Source organism: Pseudophryne corroboree, chromosome 9, assembly GCF_028390025.1.
Source record: "Pseudophryne corroboree isolate aPseCor3 chromosome 9, aPseCor3.hap2, whole genome shotgun sequence".
NCBI classification, from domain to species: domain Eukaryota; kingdom Metazoa; phylum Chordata; class Amphibia; order Anura; family Myobatrachidae; genus Pseudophryne; species Pseudophryne corroboree.
Genome location: NC_086452.1, coordinates 271,326,965 through 271,348,154, shown reverse-complemented (window position 1 = coordinate 271,348,154; position 21,190 = coordinate 271,326,965). Strand labels below are relative to the sequence as shown.

At 44.4% G+C, this 21,190-nt stretch overlaps 1 protein-coding gene and 1 pseudogene across 1 annotated transcript in view; one reads left to right on the top strand and one right to left on the bottom strand.

The window, feature by feature from the left end:
• PDE4DIP (phosphodiesterase 4D interacting protein) overlaps nt 1–21,190 on the bottom strand; it is a 1,081,329-nt gene that overhangs the window by 1,022,240 nt on the left and 37,899 nt on the right. The window lies entirely within an intron of this gene.
• LOC134964843 (5S ribosomal RNA) lies at nt 7,282–7,399 on the top strand (annotated as a pseudogene).

Sequence of the window (21,190 nt, the reverse complement as noted above, 5' to 3'; positions counted from 1 at the left end):
TGGGTGCCTGGAGGGAGGGGGACCTCTTGATTTTAAGGGGTCCCCACTCCTCCAGGGAACCCCGGCCAGGGGTGACTAGTTGGGGGGGTAATGCCACGGCCGCAGGGACCTACTTAATTGTGTCCCCCAGCTGTGGCATTATGTCCCTGGCTAGTGGAGCCCGGTGCTGGTTTTAAAAATACGGGGGACCCCTACATCTTTTGTCACCCGTATTTTTGGAACCAGGACCGGTCTAAGAGCCCGGTGCTGGTTGTCTAAATACGGGGAACCCCTGTCCAATTTTTTCCCAGTATTTAAACAACCAGGACCGGCTCAAAGAGCCCGAGGCTGGTTATACTTAGGAAGGGGGACCTCACACATTTTTTTTTTACATTTTTTAACCAATTCAGACCCTTCTCCATTAAGTTAATGGAAGCCCTGGACAACAAAATTGCATTCATGTCCTCCTCCCACTCCCTTCCCAAACACTAATTTAAATTTTTTTTCTATAAAAATGTACAATATATCACAAGTATGATGAGCAGGCAGGCAGCGGGCATTGGCGGCATCGGATTGAGATGTAAATTAGTGGCGGAGGGCTGGGTCAGTTGATGGTGGGCAAGTTTGTAAGCCATTGGCGGTGGCAGCAGGCATCGGCTCAGAGGCAGTAGCGGGCATTGGCTCCGCGGTGGTAGGGGTCATCGGCAGGATTCGGCGGACATTATGGCTGTAGTGCCTCACCAGCCTCTGACCTCATCGCACGCGCACGCCACTGATGTGCACATATATTGTCACTTGATAAATACTACCTATTACATTCACCAGCTATTATTTCTTTTCACCCTTTCTTTCTTTTTCTTTCTTTCTTTCTTTCTTTCTTTCTTTCTTTCTTTCTTTCTTTCTTTCTTTCTTTCTTTCTTTCTTTCTTTCTTTCTTTCTTTCTTTCTTTCTTTCTTTCTTCCTTCCTTTCTTTCTTTCTTTCTTTCTTTCTTTCTTTCTTTCTTTCTTTCTTTCTTTCTTTCTTTCTTTCTTTCTTTCTTTCTTTCTTTCTTTCTTTCCCCCCCTCCCCCTTCCCTCCTCCCTGACTTTTCGTTTTTATTTTACAGCTCATATTTTTATCCTTAATACAAAGATATAGCTATAACTCTCAGCAATATTAAATTATAAAAATATTCTTATCATCAAGCCAAGCGTATTATTATCATTATTATCATGCTTACTAGGTGATAGGTTTTGAGCATTATCGCTAACAGACGGCGCTCTGACTAGACAGATCTTATATTACTATACCACCTTTAATAAGGTATCTGTCTCTGCATATGTATATTTATACTATTCAAGCTCTAAAAGAACTTAAAGATTTTGGAACTCGACCATTATTCTATTGGTACCTTACTTTTATCATGCTGTGTCCATCAAATGGGACGTTTTTTGACATGTAAAGAGGCTTATTGTGATAGCGCCGATATAGTGATTTGTTTTATAAAGTTATGCTTCATTCCTAGCTACGGGAATGACACTAGTACTTGGTACTACCAGGGAGGAGGAGCCAATGCGTTATAAGCGTCAACGGGCATGCAGCCACCAGGAAGTTATCAAGCCCACCTGACGGGCGTAACTGGTCTTCCAGCAGTACCCGGCAGCAGTGGCGTAACTACTGCCCCCGCAGTCCTCGCGGTGGCTTGGGGGCGAGGGGCTGCGGGGGCACCACTGACTTTGCACAGATTGACATGTGGACAAGCGTCCGCATGTCAATCTGCGGTCTCCTTCCCTCCGCTGCTGTAAGGAGGGACACGGAGCGCACATCGCACGCCTCTCCTGTGTCCCTCCCTGGCTCTCCCCTGGCCGGTCTAATAAAGGAAGTGCCGTTCGTGAGCTCTGATTGGCTCACGAACCGGCACTTCCTTTATTAGACCGGCCGGAGAGCCCGGGAGGGACACGGGAGAGGCGCGCGATGTGCGCTCCGCGTCCCTCCAACACAAAGGAGCGGGGGGGGGGGGAGCAGGCACTGTGGGGGAATATCTGGCACTGGGGGCATATACCTTGCACTGTGGGGGAATATCTGGCACTGGGGGCATATACCTGGCACTGTGGGGGAATATCTGGCACTGGGGGGAGCAGGCACTGAGGGGGCATATGTGGCACTGTTGAGGAATATTTGGCACTGGGGGGAGCAGGCACTGAGGGGGCATATGTGGCACTGGGGGGTATATTTGGCACTGGGGGCATGTACCTGGCACTGTGGGGGAATATCTGGCACTGGGGGGCATATACCTGGCACTGTGGGGGAATATCTGGCACTGGGGGCATATGTGGCACTGGGAGCACGGCCCTAGCAACAAGCGCTATCCCCTAGCAACGAGCATGACACTCAGTGCATGAAACCCCTGGTAACGTGCATGACACCCAGTGCATGAAACCCCTGGCAACGAGCATGATACCCAGTGCATGAAACCCCTGGCAACGAGCATGACACCATGAGCATGAAAACCCCTGGCACCGTGCATGGAACCAAGAGCATGAAACCGCTGGCAACGAGCATGACACCCAGTGCATTAAACCCCTGGCAACGAGCATGACACCCTGAGCATGAAAACCCTTGGCACCGTGCATGGAACCAAGAGCATGAAACCCCTGGCAACGAGCAGGTAATTTAAAAGTAATTAGAAGCCTTACTGTAGAACTTAATGTGTAATGGGCATTACGGTATGTGGCATAATGTATCACGGACATTGCGGTGTGTGTCATAATGTGTCAGGCATTACGGTGTGTTGTATACTATATCACGGGCATTGTGGTATGTGGTATAATGTCTCAGGATCATTGTGGTGTGTGTCATACTGTGTCACAGACATTGTATGTGCTATAATGTATCAGGGGCATTGCAGTGTGTAGCATAATGTTTAACGGGCATTGCGATTCCTGTCATAATGTGTCACAGGCATTACGGTGTGTGGCATAATGTGTCGGGGGCATTACAGTGTGTGCATATTGTGTCATGTGCATTATTGTGTGTGGCATAATGGCTAAGGCCATTGCAGTATGTAGAATAATGTATACTGGGCATTACTATAAGGAGGAAAAATGACATATAATGTAAGGGGCATGAATCAGGACAATTTTTCTTTCCTGTGGTGGCTAACGTCTGGGCGTGCAGGTTGCAAAACTGGGGTATAAGGTAGTCTTTTCCTGCAATGCCACGCCCCTTAAGCAAAGCCACGCCCATTTCAACGAAGCCACACCCCTTTTGGACGGCGCACGCCTATTTGTCCCTTTACTAGTGCCAATTATGGGGAGTATGGGGGGGGGGGGGGGCTCCGAAGGATTTTTTGGCTTGAGGGAGAAAAATTTCTAGTTACGCCACTGCCCGGCAGCAGGATCTTACAGGCGCCCTCGCCTATTCGGACCGACAGCGGCTTTCATCCTGATCTCCCTGCATACTCGACCAGGGAGTAGTAATGTATACTCTCTAACCTCTTGGCACCAATAATTGATTGACACACCAGGCGGGGATTCAGGGCATGCGCTATTATGAATAATGCCACACATCATATGCATATAGCCATTTATATATAAATGTATCCTCATAACCACATATGGCTTTGTGTACTTTCTGATCCTCGTACAGGACTTTTGGATTCTGCTTAATATCAGTGCAAATTAATAAGGGAACAAGATGTAGCATAAAGGGATTTCAGTAATATGTGTGTATAACCACCTTGATATATATATTTTTCTGATTTTGTTCCTCAGTTAGTGCAATAATTTGACAAGGCACAATACACAGCACAGGGATATTCCCTGCCTGTGACTAGATAAAACTCTCTGCGGCTAATAATTCAGTCAGCCTGCTAATTATGTCACTTTTCATTGAATAAATTTGTATCCATTGTGAAGCAACCCTGTTATTTGTTTCAGGGTGTTACTTAGTAACACTATTGGCCTTTCAGTTGTAACAAATTTAACCAGTAAATTGCAAAGCCTGATAAGGACGGTATTTTTCATTTGAAGATATCTGTGTCTATTGTGAAATAACACTGTTACATGTTTCAATGTGCTACTTAATGACACTATTGGCTTCTCAGTTACAACAAATCTAGCCAGCTGATCGCTAACAAACTTTCCTTGTGTCTGAACCAGACGGTATCTCCTTGATTCATACTGCTATATTTGCCTACTACAAAATGCCTGATTGCATTTGATATTTTTTTCAATGCATTGATTTGTAACATCTCAGCAGTGTTAAATATCTTTCAGATAGCTGAACATAAAGTGGTGGATTGAGTTCCCCAGTAGATATTTACATCTATGGTTTTGCAATACCCTCCGTATTATAATAAGTGAGGCAGCTGAAAGCAATATTTATTTTCTCTTTTAGCTATACAATCATCTGTCAATTAGGCACAGGTGTCACTCTGCCTAATTAACATGGTAAACAAAGTTTTGCTTTCATCCTGCCAATATCTGTCCACGTCGGTTTAGACTCTAATTTTTATTCTCACTAACAAGAGGATCAACACTACTCTTATACATCTTTCATACTGTTCTATGGGGGTAATTCCGAGTTGATCGCAGCAGCAAGTTTGTTAGCAATTGGGCAAAACCATGTGCACAGCAGGGGGGCAGATATAACATTTGCAGAGGGAGTTAGATTTTGGTGGGTTATATTGCTTCTGTGCAGGGTAAATACTGTCTACTTTATTTCTACACTGCAATTTAGATTTCAGTTTGAATACACCCAGTGGCGTAACTAGAAATTTTTCTCCTCCAAGCCAAAAAATTCTTCAGCCCCCCCCCCCCCATACCCCCCATAATTGGCAGTAGTAAAGGGACAAATATGCGCGTGCCGCCAAAAAAGGGGTGTGGCTTTGTTGAAATGGGCGTGGCTTCGCGTAAAGGGGCGTGGTATTGCAGGAAAAGACTACCTTATACCCCAGTTTTGCAACCTGCACGCCCAGACGTTAGCCACCACAGGAAAGAAAAATAATCCTGATTCATGCCCCTTACATTATTTGTCATTTTTCCTCCTTATAGTAATGCCCAGTATACATTATGCCACATACTGCAATGGCCTTAGCCATTATGCCACACACAACAATGCACATGACACAATATGCACACACTGTAATGCCCCCGACACATTATGCCACACACCATAATGCCTGTGACACATTATGACAGGAATCGCAATGCCCGTTATACATTATGCTACACACCGTATCTGTGACACAGTATAACACATACCGCAATGCCCGTTATACCTTATGCCACACCGCAATGACCCCGAGACATTATACCACATACCACAATGCCCGTGATATAGTATACAACACACCATAATGCCTGACACATTATGACACACACCGCAATGTCCGTGATACATTATGCCACACACCGTAATGCCCATTACACATTAAGTTCTACAGTAAGGCTTCTAATTACTTTTAAATTACCTGCTCGTTGCCAGGGGTTTCATGCTCAGGGTGTCATGCTCGTTGCCAGGGGTTTCATGCACTGGATGTCATGCTCGTTGCCAGGGGTTTCATGCACTGGGTGTCATGCTCGTTGCTAGGGGGTAGTGCTTGTTGCTAGGGTCGTGCTCCCAGTGCCACATATGCTCCCAGTGCCAGATATTCCCCCACAGTGCCAGGTATATGCCCCCAGTGCCAGATATTCCCCCACAGTGCCACATATGCCCCCTCAGTGCCTGCTCCCCCCAGTGCCAGATATTCCCCCCCAGTGCCAGATATTCCCCCACAGTGCCAGGTACATGCCCCCAGTGCCAAATATACCCCCCCCCAGTGCCACATATGCCCCCTCAGTGCCTGCTCCCCCAGTGCCAGATATTCCCCCACAGTGCCACATATGCCCCCTCAGTGCCTGCTCCCCCCAGTGCCAGATATTTCCCCCACAGTGCCAGGTATATGCCCCCCAGTGCCAGATATTCCCACACAGTGCCAGGTACATGCCCCCAGTGCCAAATATACCCCCCAGTGCCACATATGCCCCCTCAGTGCCTGCTCCCCCCAGTGCCAAATATTCCCCCACAGTGCCACATATGCCCCCTCAGTGCCTATTCCCCCACAGTGCCAGATATTCCCCCACAGTGCCAGGTGTATGCCCCCAGTGCCAGATATTCCCCCACAGTGCCACATATGCCCCCTCAGTGCCTGCTTCCCCCAGTGCCAGATATTCCCCCACAGTGCCAGGTATATGCCCCCAGTGCCAGATAGTCCCCCACAGTGCCAGGTATATGCCCCCCCCAGTGCCAGATAGTCCCCCACAGTGCCAGGTATATGCCCTCAGTGCCAGATATTCCCCCACAGTGCCTGCTCTCCCCCCCCCCCCTCCTTTGTGTTGGAGGGACACGGAGCGCACAGCGCGCGCCTCTCCAGTGTCCCTCCTGGCTCTCCATCCGCTCTAATAAAGGAAGTGCCGGTTCGTGAGCCAATCAGAGCTCACGAACCGGCACTTCCTTTATTAGACAGCCGGAGAGCCAGGGAGGGACACAGGAGAGGCGCGCGCTGTGCGCTCCGTGTCCCTCCTTACAGCAGCGGAGGGAAGGAGACCGCAGATTGACCTGCGGACGCTCGTCCTCATGTCAATCTGTTCTAAGTCAGTGGCGCCCCCGCAGCCCCTCGCCCCCAAGCCACCGCGAGGACTGCGGAGGCAGTAGTTACGCCACTGAATACACCCCACCCAAATCTAACTCTCTCTGCACATGTTATATCTGTCCCCCCTGCAGTGCACATGGGGGGTAATTCCAAGTTGATCGCAGCAGGAATTTAGTTAGCAATTGGGCAAAACCATTGTGCACTGCAGGGGAGGCAGATTTAACATGTGCAGAGAGAGTTAGATTTGGGTGGGGTGTGTTCAATCTGCAATCTAATTTGCAGTGTAACAATAAAGCAGCCAGTATTTACCCTGCACAGAAATAAAATAACCCACCCAAATCTAACTCTCTCTGCACATGTTAAATCTGCCTCCCCTGCAGTGCACATGGTTTTGCCCAATTGCTAACTAAATTCTTGCTGCGATCAACTTGGAATTACCCCCCATGGTTTTGCCCAACTCCTAACAAATTTGATGCTGCGATCAACTCAGAATTAGGCCCAATATTCAGGACTCTCATTGGCGATTCGGTGAGGTTCTGTATGGTTGATAACTGACAGATATCTCACAGTCTAACGCAAACAGCAGATCCACTTTTTTTATTCCTCTCAAATAGTTATATATATTTTTTCTTAACTGTTCTTATTCATGAACTGTCATCAACGATCCTGGATTAGACACTGAAGTGTTTTCTACTACCAAACCACACTTAAAATGCCCAATCTCGCTCGATCTTGGAAGCGATAAAGTGCTGGGCCGGATGAGTACCTGGAGGGTGACCCCCAGAGAATATCCGGTGTAGTAGTGCTAGGTGAATTATAATCCAGCCTAATGTTGACAGCAGATTCATACATTTTTCTAAATTCCTCCCTTCCCCTTTTTTATTGTACCCTATACTCATTATCATGTGACACTGCGGTCTACTGTATATTTGTGTACTTGATACTCCTATTATATTCACTTATGGAGTGATAGGATTTATAACAAACTAGGAGGGCGCCGTTGTTTGATTTCCCAATACAGGGTTTCATTGTAATCCTGCTGTATATTAGGCTATAAAGCCGTATTGAATTTCATAGTTGCAGATTGTCTGTTTACCATGGATATGTAACGGATGTGAGTTTGCAATTCTGCATGGTATAGTGGACAAAGGACCTATTTAATATTTAGTAACTTTAACATTTTTATATAAATTTAATTAAAAGTTAGGTTTTAACTTCTATGGTTTTTCTTAATGAGTGCGCCAACAGAGGGTCTTTCTTTCTTGTCTTTCATATTTTGACCAACCAGTAGTATCTTACTGTACCCTTGGTGCACCACCAACTTTTGATAACTAGCAATATCAGCAGTTAGAAAATTGTGAGTTGTTTTTTTCAATACTATATCATTACTCGACTTGACTACTTATTGGTGCGGAAACTCATTTATATTATTACCTTTAGAGCCAGTTATTACTGCTGCTATTGCCATTCTAATAGCCTTAGCAGAATGTCTGCCTCTCACAAACCCCGACTGATGTGACGTCAACAGATCCGGCACTGGCCCTCATTCATAGTTGATCATTCGGTAGCTGCTTTTAGCAGCAGTGCAAACACTAAGCCACCGCCCTCTGGGAGTGTATCGTAGCTTAGCAGAAGTGCAAACACTAAGCCACCGCCCTCTGGGAGTGTATCGTAGCTTAGCAGAAGTGCGAACAAAAGGTTATCAGAACTGCTTGTAAAAATGTTCATGCCGTTTCTGAGAAGCTCCAAACCTACTGCTATCTTGCCGTCACTGCAGACAGTTTAGTTCCTACATTGATGTTACATACACGCCCTGCGTTCGACCAGCCACTCCCCCGTTTCTCCAGGCACGCCTGCGTTTTTACCTGACATGCCTGCGTTTTTTAGCACACTCCCGGAAAATGGTCAGTTACTACCCAGAAACGCCCACTTTCTGTCAATCACTCAGCGATCAGCAGAGCGACTGAAAAGCTTTGCTCGACCTTGTTTAAAACTGCATAGTTTAGTATGAAAGTACTTTGCGCGTGCATACTGAGGCCCGTACGCATGCGCAGAAATGCAGATTTTTTGCCTGATCGCCGCGCTGCGACCAAAAGCAGCTAGCGATCAATTCGGAATGAGAGCCACTATCACTTGCAATCGATTGCCAATAATCTAGGATAATATTTTAAAGTATTTAGAAGCGATATTGGACAATAAGATTCTGCTAATACGGGATCTCTATCTGGTTTAGGGATATTGGAGGTAAAAGCTTCCATAAAAGAACGCTAGTGAGGGGCATTATGTAACATATTATACATATTTCTTATTTTTAAACTGAATTACAGTATATTGCATCAGAGCCTATTCTATTATTTGTGAAAATGACAGATGGGGATAATTAATTTTTATGTTTGTTAGCTTTTGTCTGTAAAAATGTTGGATATTATGTAGACAATTGTCTTTATTTGTCTGTACTATTTGTTAAAACAAGTAATAAAACTGTACCCATGCTGTTTGTTTTTATTTCCTTATTATTTTTTAAATGTTAACACTGATCAAAGTCAGTTTTGTGTTAATGTATAGACAATGAATCCCACTCTTTTTGAAATAAAACAATGAGTCAGTCAGTATATTAAAATCTGCAAAGGAGTGTGGGATTCCATCTAAGTCCTCTGGTTGTATTTTGGAGTACACACTAACATATTTGCTTACTGCATTGGTTCCCAAACTTATTTGGTTCATATTTTCCTTAATTTTTTATTTATTTATATCAGTATTTTTAATTGAGGTATTGGCAGTGCTGCAAGTAGAAAAAAATTCTTAGTGGTACTGTGTATGCACGTCAAAGGCCAAACAATGGGCGTGGCCAATGAAAATGGGTAAATAATGCTAGAAACATATATATGCCCCCAAAGTGCCAGATGTGCTCCCACAGTGCCAGATATGCATATGCCCCCAGCAGTGTCAGATATGCCCCCACCATGCCAGATATGCCCCCACCATGCCAGATATGCCCCCACAGTGCCAGATATGCTTCATAGTGCCAGATGTGCTCCTACATTGCCAGATACACACATGCCCCCACAGTGCCAGATACACACATGCCCCCACAGTGCCAGATACACAAATGCCCCCACAGTGCCAGATACACAAATGCCCCCACAGTGCCAGATACACAAATGCCCCCACAGTGCCAGATACACAAATGCCCCCACAGTGCCAGATACACAAATGCCCTCACAGTGCCAGATACACAAATGCCACCACAGTCCATATCTCCCCCCCCCCTCTATGCTGCTCACCGCTGCTGCTGCTGCTGCTGTTGCTGCTGCTGTGTGAGGGGTGGAGAGTACAGCTCGTGCCTCTCCTGCCCGTCAGTGCTCAGTCCAAATCCGGTATCCAGCGGTGGCATGTATCTCAAATGAGGCATTGGCTAATGAACCAATCAGAGCTTGTGGCCCAGCAGTTCATCAGAAGCCGCGGCTGCTGGTCCACAAGCTCTGATTGGCGAATCCGCACCTCATTTGAGATTCATGCCACCGGAGACCGGACTGAGCACGGAGAGGCAGGAGAGGTGCGCGCTGCATTCTCCACTCCTCTCCTCACACAGCAGAGGCTGCAAGCATGGCCATCAGCCGGCGGTACTGCGTACCGGCTGGCAATTTCTTACTGGTACGCAGTACCACCCCGTACCGCCATGCTTGCAGCATTGGGTGTTGGATAACATACGTATAGAACAATCAATATTACAATGGATACATAAAGTTATATTGGACAAGTGAAAGATTCTACAGTCTTGGAATCATATCGCAACAATGTTACAAAGCAGGAATATAGTATAATATAGTGTGTCAAAAAGTTTCATAAATGTGTTTTCGATGGAGGTGTGAGAAGATGAAGAAGAGCGTGAAGTCTCCAGATATGCCCCATGATCCCACGTGAATATTCATCATCCAATCTCCAGTTTTCCATATTATTATTATTATTTTATTTTTATTTTTTAACATTACAGTCATACTTATTAATCTTACTAAAGATTAAAGAAAATAATGTAAGTAAAAAGAGAAAAAACAAAACAAAAACAAGGGCTTGGGATGTAATGAAGTCCAAGTTCAGCAGTCATGTAGGATGCCGGCATTCTGCATGGCCGCTGAACTTGGACTTCATTAAATTCTGTCCCATGAATGGGGAAAGAAAAGAGGAAAAGAGTAACAAGACAGAGATAATGAACAGAGGGGAAGGAAGAGGGGATAAGGAAGGGTGTGTGTGCAGTGAGCCTGGGAGAAGATAATAACTCCAGGCATATTAGTAGTAAAAGTCTAAACTTTAGGTGTACAAGGTTCAGTAGTTTGTATCAGGGGATTGCCTGATGATATTTGGGGTTTCATCCCATTCTGTAGATTGAAAACACGCACATGTATGAGACTTAATATAATTTGGCAGAGATTCAATATATCTTCCCCAAATATGAAATAATTTCTTAACCTGAGTTTCCTTGTGTAAGGAGATCTCAATCCAATCCATTTTAAATGTACAAAAATGTTTTCCTTAAAGAGAGTAAGAGATGGAGGAGGTATAGCCATTGTTGCAGGATACACTTGTGGGCGACAGTAGAGATAATATTGATAAGTGTCAAAGTAGTCAAGTGAGTATCAGTATCAAAAAACTCCTAAAACTGCCCACTCAGGGGTCAGTGGGAATGATTGTGCTAGGTATCATATAACATACTGTTTGACTTGCACCCAAAACCATTTAATCGAGTGCCAGCTCCAGGGGCAATGAAACAGCATAGAGGGAGAAATTGCACATTTAAAAGACATTTAGAGGAGTCATCAATTCCTATCACATTAGCTCATTTTATTAGATATCCTCTATAATATTTTATATATCCTCTCTCTGTAAGATGTCACAGATAAAACATTTAAGGAATAAGAAAGAGTAGATAATACTGTATGCTGAAGGTTTGGAGATGCCAGTATGTTATACCTGTACGGTATTTGCGAGAGAAGAGGGGAGCACATATGAGAGAATAATAGGAGGGAATCGATCTGGGAGGTTGGTGTGGGAGTAGGTAAGCAGAGTCTAGTGCTTTACTCCAGTCAGCCAGGGAGAGGCTATGAAGTACCGTACTAACATAGTGTTGCAATTGGAGGCAAGCAAACGCATGGGTATTTGTAAATTTAAATTTGTCTATAGCTTGAGCGAAGGTCAATTACACATTTTTCTTCATTTCTAAACCTTTTTTTCACAGTGCACATATGTCAAAGTTTCCCATTGAGATACTATACTAAGCAAAACTTTAAAGCAGCAAACTTTGCTTATCTGCCACTTTAGGTTCAGTTACATGGTCATATTCAACAAACATGGTGGGTGGAGTCAGGTGTTGGCAAGGGAGAAGGGGGAATGCTACTTTTATTGAATTCTGCCTTCTGTAGTGGAGGAAACTGCATGGAGGAGAAAGAGAATACAGTGGAATCAGAAGTTGGGTGGGGATGTACAGGCACATACTGTACATACATATGCAGCCTGTGTAAATGGACTTTCTAAGGCTACAGGCAGCACACAGGGGTTGGGTATGGAATACTGGTAGTCAGGATGCCAGCGGTCAGAATACTGACACCAGCATCCTGACTGCTTGGGGTGCAGGAGGCAGGTAATGCTCTACCTAACCCTCCTTCCCAGCAGCCTAACCCTAACCTCCCTCCCTGCAGCCTAACCCTAACCCTCCATTCCCGCAGCCTAAAGCTAACCCCCCCCACCCCCAGGCTAACCTAAACTTCCCAGTATACTTACATTCGGAATTCTGGCTGTTGGGATACTGGCATCAACATTCTGACAGCTGTTGAGATTCCGGCACTGGTATTCTGACCACTGGGATCCCAACTACATCCCACATACAGCCTACTATACAAAAATGTAGACTTTTTAAGTCTGCTGTGTCACCACAGTGCACAGTTCCACATAATTTAGTCACATAGTAAGTCACTGTCTATTGGAATACAATGGATTTTTGTGTGTTGCTCTTTCCATTGTACAAATTATCCGCATTTCATGTTCCCTTTTTATTTCATTTAGAACTCTAACAAATCTGAATCCTATTGTTTCTATTACCACAGTTGTTAACTGCGCATGGGATATTACTCTCAGTCCAAATTCAAATAATCAGTCCTTTCTTTTTATCGGTGTACGTGCTGCCAATTCCTGAAAAGCCGATCCGCCGGCTAGGTACATGTGGAAAAGCAGAAAAAAGGAAGGCGCACAAATGAGCAAAGTTTGAAATCTTTTACTAATAAAAAAGTAAAAGCTCACATACATCGAGGTAAAATAGTACCGGCTCCCTCCTCCAAAACCCCACAGGAAACGTCTCCGGATCGCGCCCAGCAGTGTTTCAGACAGGGGAACTCTTAGTGGTTTGCATTCGGCTGTGCTTTCATCCACGCACTCGGTCACAGAGCATGCGGCCGCTCGTTCAGTACTTGGTGTAAGCGTCCCGACCGGTTTCGACGAAGTCTATTACGTAGAGCTTAAGTTAGGGAATGTAAAATCAAAGAAGCAATTTAATTTTACACAGGTGAAGGAAAAAACATCAATAGGAAAGTTTGCTGCAGAGAAACATGAAAGTTGCAAGGAAAAATGCAGGTCTTGGCTTTAAGTGGTGGCTCTGCATCTTCTTCTGCATCTCATGACGATGCAGGAACTTTTCACCCAGAGTCTTGAAGAGGCATCAAAGGATTTGCCTTGTACATGATCGCTGCTTTAAAAAAAGTCCCAGTACAGCCAGGAACTTGCATTCGGACTTCATTACATTCGGCCCTATAAGTGACTTTGTATGGGGCTATGATGGAAATCAGACCCGAAATTCAGGAAAAAGTATGAAAGTGAAGGAATCGTTACCAGTGCAAGAGCATCTAAACCATGCCAGGCTTCTCGCATCATATGGCGCAAAAAGGATAGCTGTGTGAGGATACACCTGTTCAACAATTTATCAACTCTGGTACTATAGACTCCAACACTTATAAGCTAATGTATCCACTCTGCAATACTTCTCTAGAAGCTTTGGGGACCTATTTAACATATTGATATAGACACCAAAATGTTGAAGCTAAAGGTCCCCATACACTTATGTGACTTCCCCGAGGGGAAAAGTCGCATAGGATTCCCTTGAGCTCCCCGGTAGCTTCCCAGACAACAGGATCACATACAATACATCGTGTGCGGTCCTTTTGCATATGATGTATTGTATGTGATCCTGGCCAAAGCTCCGGGATACGAAAAATGTATAATGCCGCCCTTGCGATCTCCGACTCCGATCCGATGAGCATGGGACTGCGCAACAGATCAGAATCGGAGGTAAAACACCTGTGATTTGCACTTTTCATCTGATTTCTAGGCCTGATCTGTCGAATCAGATGAAATCAGCCCAAAACGTACATGTGTATGGGCACCTTAAGTGCCTACCCGGAGATCTCAAAAATACACAGAGGGACAAAACATGCAATAAACCAATTCATTTGCCATCATCCATTCTGGCATGATAATACTACTTGGTCCATTCAAAAGTAAACACTGTTCTAATACAAATAAGTTCATACAACAAACAATAATTGAAAATTGAAAACATAAAAAAAATCTATCAGGCACTCATGGCCGAAACTAGAATTTTCGTCACCAGGGGCAAGGCAATAGTTTGCGCCCCCCCAAAAAATCAGCAGTAAAACAAACTCTGTCAGACTAAAATTTCAGATTACCAGGAAATTTGAAAAAGGAGATACTATTGGACAATATTCCCCTATGTGCATCAAATGCCCTACAGTATGCGTCACATGCCTTGCCAGCGTGTTCAACTACTACATGATCTACTGTGTGTCCCCATACATTGCACTATATCATAACACTTCGTCACTGCACTACATTCTCCTATCCACTGCACTACATCACTATACTACATCCCCTATACGCTGAACTACATCACTACACTACATGCCCCTATGCTCTGCACTACATACCCTATATGCTACACTACATCACTACACTACATCCCCTTATATGCTATACCACATCAGTGCACTATGTGCCCCTATATACTGCAATACATTACTACACTACATACCCTATATGGTACACTACATCACTACACTACATCCCCTTATATGCTACACCACATCAGTGCACTACATGTCCCTTTATACTGCAATACATTACTACACTACATACCCTATATGGTACACTACATCACTAAACTACATCCTCCTATAAGCTACACCAAATCCCCCCATCTGGGAGGCAAAGCGGAGCTTGATACTGCTAACTAAGAGCACAGTGTGCTTCTATAGCTTGTACAGTGCACTGCACGCTAGTCGCAGCACTGCATGGCAAAGAAGAGAGTTTAAGACAGTAGCCGGCATAGAAGAGATCCCAGGTACTGGAGCTCACCTGCACAACATTGGAGCCAGCTGTGGGCAGACAGGTGGGTCAAAGACATTGCCAAGGGTGCTGTCTGGTGCCTCACTGGAGCAGCACAGCACTGCCGGTAAAAAAAAAAACACCTAAAAAAACCCCCTGTTCCTCTGTAACTCCTTGGCGCCTCGTCAAATCCTGCACCCGGGGCACATGCCCCCTTAGCCCCCCCTAGTTACGGCCATGAGGCACTTCACAAAGTGACATCAATCAATAGAAGCCTAGTACTCATCACATGTAAAGACCCCCAAGAAATAACAACATAAACTAAAAAATTACTTTTTACTTACACAGCAATCACAGATGGCTATCTCCAGTGCGGTTTAGTCACCTCGATTTGTGAGAGACACATGTTCGCTACACCTTGGCCAGCTTTTCCGTGACCTTGGTACACATCAATCGGACAATCCTGTTCATAAGTGGTCTTGTCCGAATCACCATCCAGGTACAGCGCATAAAAGTTAATCTTCTACATAGTGCTTAGACATCCAAAGGTTTTTTTCACCACTTAGAGGTTATTGATCAATTTCTAATCATACCGGTTACTATGGGCAACAGTCTTTAATAATCGGCTATATTCATGTGAGTACACCTAGCCAGCATAGGCTTTTACTGCCTGATTACATAATTTAAACACTAATTATCTTAGACAACTTCAAGATCAAGGATGGAATTCAATTGTTTGAAAAGTCGGTTGGGGATCTGTTTTTTCCTGTCTATTAGATAGGAAAAAACAGACTCTCAACTGCCTTTTCAAACAATTGAATACCCCCCAAGTATGTACAGTTTTTTTCAACTGTTTTTCTTTTTCATCCTCTAGGGGTCACTGGAGTACTCTTGGGATATGGACGGGCGTTAGCAGGTATAGGCACCTTTAAATAATTAAATTTGTAACCCTATAACCCCTCCATACTCCCAAGATCCCTCAGTATTTTTTCTGTGCTCAGTGCAAGGAATAGAGCACATGTGAAGGTTCCACAGTATTTTTCTTTTGAAATAATTTTTTATTTTTATTTTTATTTTTACACTTCATCCCTTCCCACCTTAATAAGAAGCTTGGGTCCAGGATGGTAGTTGCTGCAGCCGCAGCAGGTGGCTTGCCGGTGCTCAGTAGAGGAGCACTGCCATAGATCACAATCTGCAGAGAGAGCTGATGGCAGCCTAGAGCTGGCGGCCGCAGCTCTGCATACAGGAGGGGGGAGAGGATGGGAGGCTGACCGCAGACGGCTGCCGCGGTATGACATGCCAGGAGGTTGTGGGGGAGGGGGAGTTAATGCCCGCTAAAACTATGCTGCAAATTATATATTGGTATTAGTGTATATATGTGTATGTATATATATATATATACATACATACATACATATATCACTTAACCCTGTAATAGGTCTATGTTAGTTGTAACATGTCAAGAGACCATTTTTAAACTTACTTCCTGGTTCATTTTGCAGAAAGTGTGTTCCAGAACTACTACACTCAACCACTGGGAGCTGGGGTGTTAGTAGGGATTCTGTACACAGGTTTTCACTAATTGAATATGTCCTACGTGTACTGCACGTCTGCCTAATACACAATAATTTTACTGAGTCATGGGGACTTGTCTCTTCTCTACGTGTCTGTCACAAAATGAGTAAGGCTAACGCAAATACAAAGAAGCAACTTAGCTGCACGGTCTGTGAGAATGTGTTACCTGAGGGAGCTACCACATGCACAGTGTGTCTTGCAAATACGGCCACAGTATAACTTACCAGTCTTATAACTTACCAGTTTCACCTATGTTGTACTCTGACAATTCAATGTCAGATCTAATTGCTCAAGAACATGAGGAAGGTGAAGTGGCCCCGGAGTCAGATAGTGAAGTTTCTGATAGCTCGGCCATTGATAACCTCATTAGGGCAGTATGTCAGGTTCTAAATTTTACAGAATCTGAAGAACCTCTTTCATATGATGAGTTGTTATTTGCTAAAAAACAGAGAACACCGGTATGTTTTCCTTATTCATAGTCTATTAATAAGCAATTAACTGAAGCATGGAAGAATCTGGATAAATGGTTTTCTGTCTAGCTACCCGTTTCCAGAGTCTATGACAGCCAAATGGGAAAATCCACCGGCCGTGGATTCCTCGGTGTCAAAACTTTCTAAGAAGCTAACCATTCCAGTACCAGCTGCTATGATGCTTAAAGATCCATCAGAGCGTAAGCTGGAAACCATGTTTAAATCAATGTATACAGCAATAGGGGTGTTGCTTAGACCTGCTTTGGTTGGTGTTTGGGTTAACAAGGTTGTAGTTGCTTGGGCAACACAGCTCAAGTTGGTCCTACAACAAGATCTTCCCTTGGACCAACTTATACTTCTTGCTGATCACATCTGTGAATCAGCCGGGAATCTAGGTACGGCTTCTATGGATGTCGGCCATGTTAGTTCTCGCATTTCACTTTGGCTGCATTCTTGGCAGGCGGAGGCAGAGTCCAAACATGGAATAGAAGCATTGCCTTACGCTGGTGAGATGTTGTTTGGTCTTGAATTGGACAAATGGATTTCTCAGGCCACAGGGGGAAAGTCTGTTTTCCTTCCTTGCCGTCCCTAAACGGAAGTACGCTGGACCACAGTTCAAATCTTTTAAACCTCAGTCCTTTCAAGGCTGTGCTAGAGGAACAACCATACAGAGTATACGTGGTAGAGGATCTGGTTTTCAACAAACATCTAACCATCATCAGGACACAAAGACCGCTGACAAGCCAGTGGCATGATGGGCTTCCAGCCCATCTCGGATCTTCAGTTGTGGGTGCACGCCTTCAGACGTTTCACTTGGCGTGGTCTCAAACATCTACAGATGGGTGGATCCGTAATTTAGTGTTCAAAGGTTACAAAATAGAGTTCGATTGTCTTCCACCATTGCGCTTTTTCAAGACAGGTCTACCTTTGTCGGGAGACAAGAAGGCGGTTCTGCAAACCACAATTCAGTCTCTTGTAGATTCAGCAGTTTTGATTCTGGTTCCAGTTCACCAACAGGGTCAAGGTTATTATCCCAATCTTTTTGTAGTACAAAAGCCGGATGGCTCGGTCAGGTCGATATTGAATCTGAAGGGGCTCAATCAGTACGTCACTTACTTCAGATTCAAGATGGAATCCCTGCGGTCAGTGATTGCAGGTTTAGGACAGGAATTCATGATTTCACTGGATCTCAAGGATGCGTACTTACACATTCCAATTTGGCCACCGCATCAAGCGTACTTGAGGTTTGCAGTACAACAAAACCATTATCAGTTTCAAGGTCTACCGTTTGGCCTCTCATCAGAGCCTCGGATATTCACAAAGGTGATGTCTGTGATGATATCTCATCTCAGATGTCTGGGAGAGATAATAGTTCCATACTTAAATAATCTGCTCATCAAAGCTCCGTCTCAACAGATACTCCTTCAACATGACTTGCTAACCTACAATGTACTAGTTCAGCATGGTTGGATTGTCAATTTAAAAAAATCAAGCCTGATTCCGTCTCAAAGACCTCAATTCCTAGGGATGATTTTTGATACGGTGGATCAAAGAATTTACCTACCAGAACAGAAAGCACAGAGTATTCGTCATCTGGTACAGCGGGTGCTCAAACCACGGACGGTCTCGATGCTTTTGTGCATTCGACTATTAGGAAAGATGGTGATGTCTTTTGAAGCACTCCAGTTCGGAAGATTTCACTCACGGCCGTTTCAACTGGATCTTCTAGCACAGTGGTCAGGCTCGCATCTTGAAATCCATCAGTTGGTGCAGTTGTCTCCAAGAGCCAGAGTATCGCTACTCTGGTGGCTTCTAGTACACAATCTCACAATGAGAAAAAAGGTTCGGAGTCTGGAATTGGATAACTCTGACGACGGATGCAAGTATCAGAGGTTGGGGAGCAGTGGTCCAAAATTGTCAGTTTCAGGGTCTGTGGTCAGACCGAGAAAGATAACTGTCGATAAATGTCCTGGAACTCAGGGCCATTTACAACGCACTGCGACAGGTAGTTCACATGCTCCAGTGTCAGACTGTCCAGGATCAGTCAGACAATGCGACGGCAATCGCATATATCAACAAACAAGGAGGGACTCGCAGTCACATGGCCATGTGGGAAGTTGCTTGAATCCTCAATTGGGCCGAGCATCACCAAGTGATATTGTTGGCAGTCTTCATTCCAGGGGCGGACAACTGGGAAGCGGATTATCTCAGTGATTAGTATTTCCATTCAGGAGAATGGACATTAAATCCAGATGTTGGTCCAGCGGTGGGGTTAACCACAGGTAGATCTCATGGCATCTCGTCAAAATCATCAAATACCCCAGTATGTGTCCAGAACAAGAGATCTAAAGGCAGTGGCAGTGGACGCTCTCACAATAGCGTGGCCGTACAGCCTTGTGTATCTGTTTCCACCATTACCACTGCTTCCTCGGTTGCTAAAGCGGCTCAAACGAGAGTCCATGACAGTCATACTAGTGGCACCTCATTGGCCTCGGAGAGCGTGGTTTTCAGATCTCCGCGGTCTACTCGCAGATGAACCGTGGACGCTCCTGATACGTCCAGACCTGCTACAGCAGGGTCTGTTCCTGTACACCAATTTAGCACTGCTGCGTTTGATGGGGTGGCTGTTGAAATCGCTCTCTTGAGATGAGAGGGCATTCCAGAAATGGTTATACCAACCATGTTATGTGCTAGGAAGCCAGTCACAGCAGCACATTACCACAGAGTTTTCCCGACATCATCTTTCAGGTTATCCTGTATTTTCCTATTTTTACAGATGGGGTTAGATGGAAGACTACGATTGTCTACACTAAAGGTGCAGGTTTCTGCCTTATCAATTTACTTTCAAAGACATTTGGCCCTTTTGCCAACAGTTCACACTTTCCTGCAAGGTGTTCTCAGAGTTCAACCTCCATTTATACCACCTACAGCGCCTTGGAATTTGAATCTGGTTTTAGATTTTTTGCAATCATCAGTTTTTGAACCCTTACAACAAGTGGATGTTAAGTTTCTCACTTGGAAAACAGTTTTTCTATTAGCCTTAGCTTCAGCAAGGTGAGTGTCAGAGTTGGGTTCCTTGTCATGCAAGCCACCATATCTGATGTTTCATGCTGATAGAGCAGAGCTTCAGACGAATCTCGCTTTTCTACCAAAGGTAGTATCTTCTTTTCACATCAATCAACCAATTTTAGTCCCTGTGTTATCAGAAGTTACAGGGACTTCAGCTACGTTGGATGTGGTACGAGCACTACGCGTCTATGTAGCCCAAATATCATCTGTACGTAAAATGGATACTTTGTTTATTTTGTATGATACAGTCAAATTGGATTGGCCAGCTTCCAAGCAGACCTTGGCCAGATGGATTAAGCTGATCATACGTCAGGCGTATTTTCATGCTAGTCAACAACCGTTTTTGTGCTTTTACAAGTTTGATACATTTGCAGCATTAGCGTCTAGCTTTGGCCGTCTGGTGTTATAGGTGCCAACCAGCTCTCCCATCCAAGGGAGAAACTTTGGTACATCCCAAAAGTACTCCAGTGACCCCTAGAGGATGAAAAAGAAAATAGGATTTTGGTACTTACCAGGTAAATCCTTTTCTTTGAATCCATAGGGGTCACTGGACGCCTGCCCAGAGCAGTTTCACCTGGTTTGTGGTTAGTTCAGTGGACTTTATGGTAACACATTCTCTCTGACTTGTTCAATGCTAAGAGATTATTAGCTATTGTTGTGTCAACTTTATAGTTGTCCGTTATGTTTTGTGTCAACTACATTGTTGTCAGTTATGTTATAATGTTTTATGTAATTCTACATGTACCTTCTCTCTATCGCTCCTATTCGGCTCGGTAAAAAACACTGAGGGATCTTGGGAGTATGGAGGTGGTATAGGGTTATGAATTTAAATATTTAAATGTGACTATCCCTGCTAATGCCTGTCCATATCCCAAGAGTACTCCAGTGACCCCTATGGATTCAAAGAAAAAGATTTACCTGGTAAGTACCAAAATCCTATTATTACAACCAACTTCTTGTGGGTATTTACAATTTCACTTGGAGTTTCCTTTTTGGCATTGCAACATCATATAATTTTGAAGTCTAATTTTGATACAAAGTACACTGTAGAACTTTGTTTCTTTTTTATGTACATTTTCATTATATGTATTTGTATTG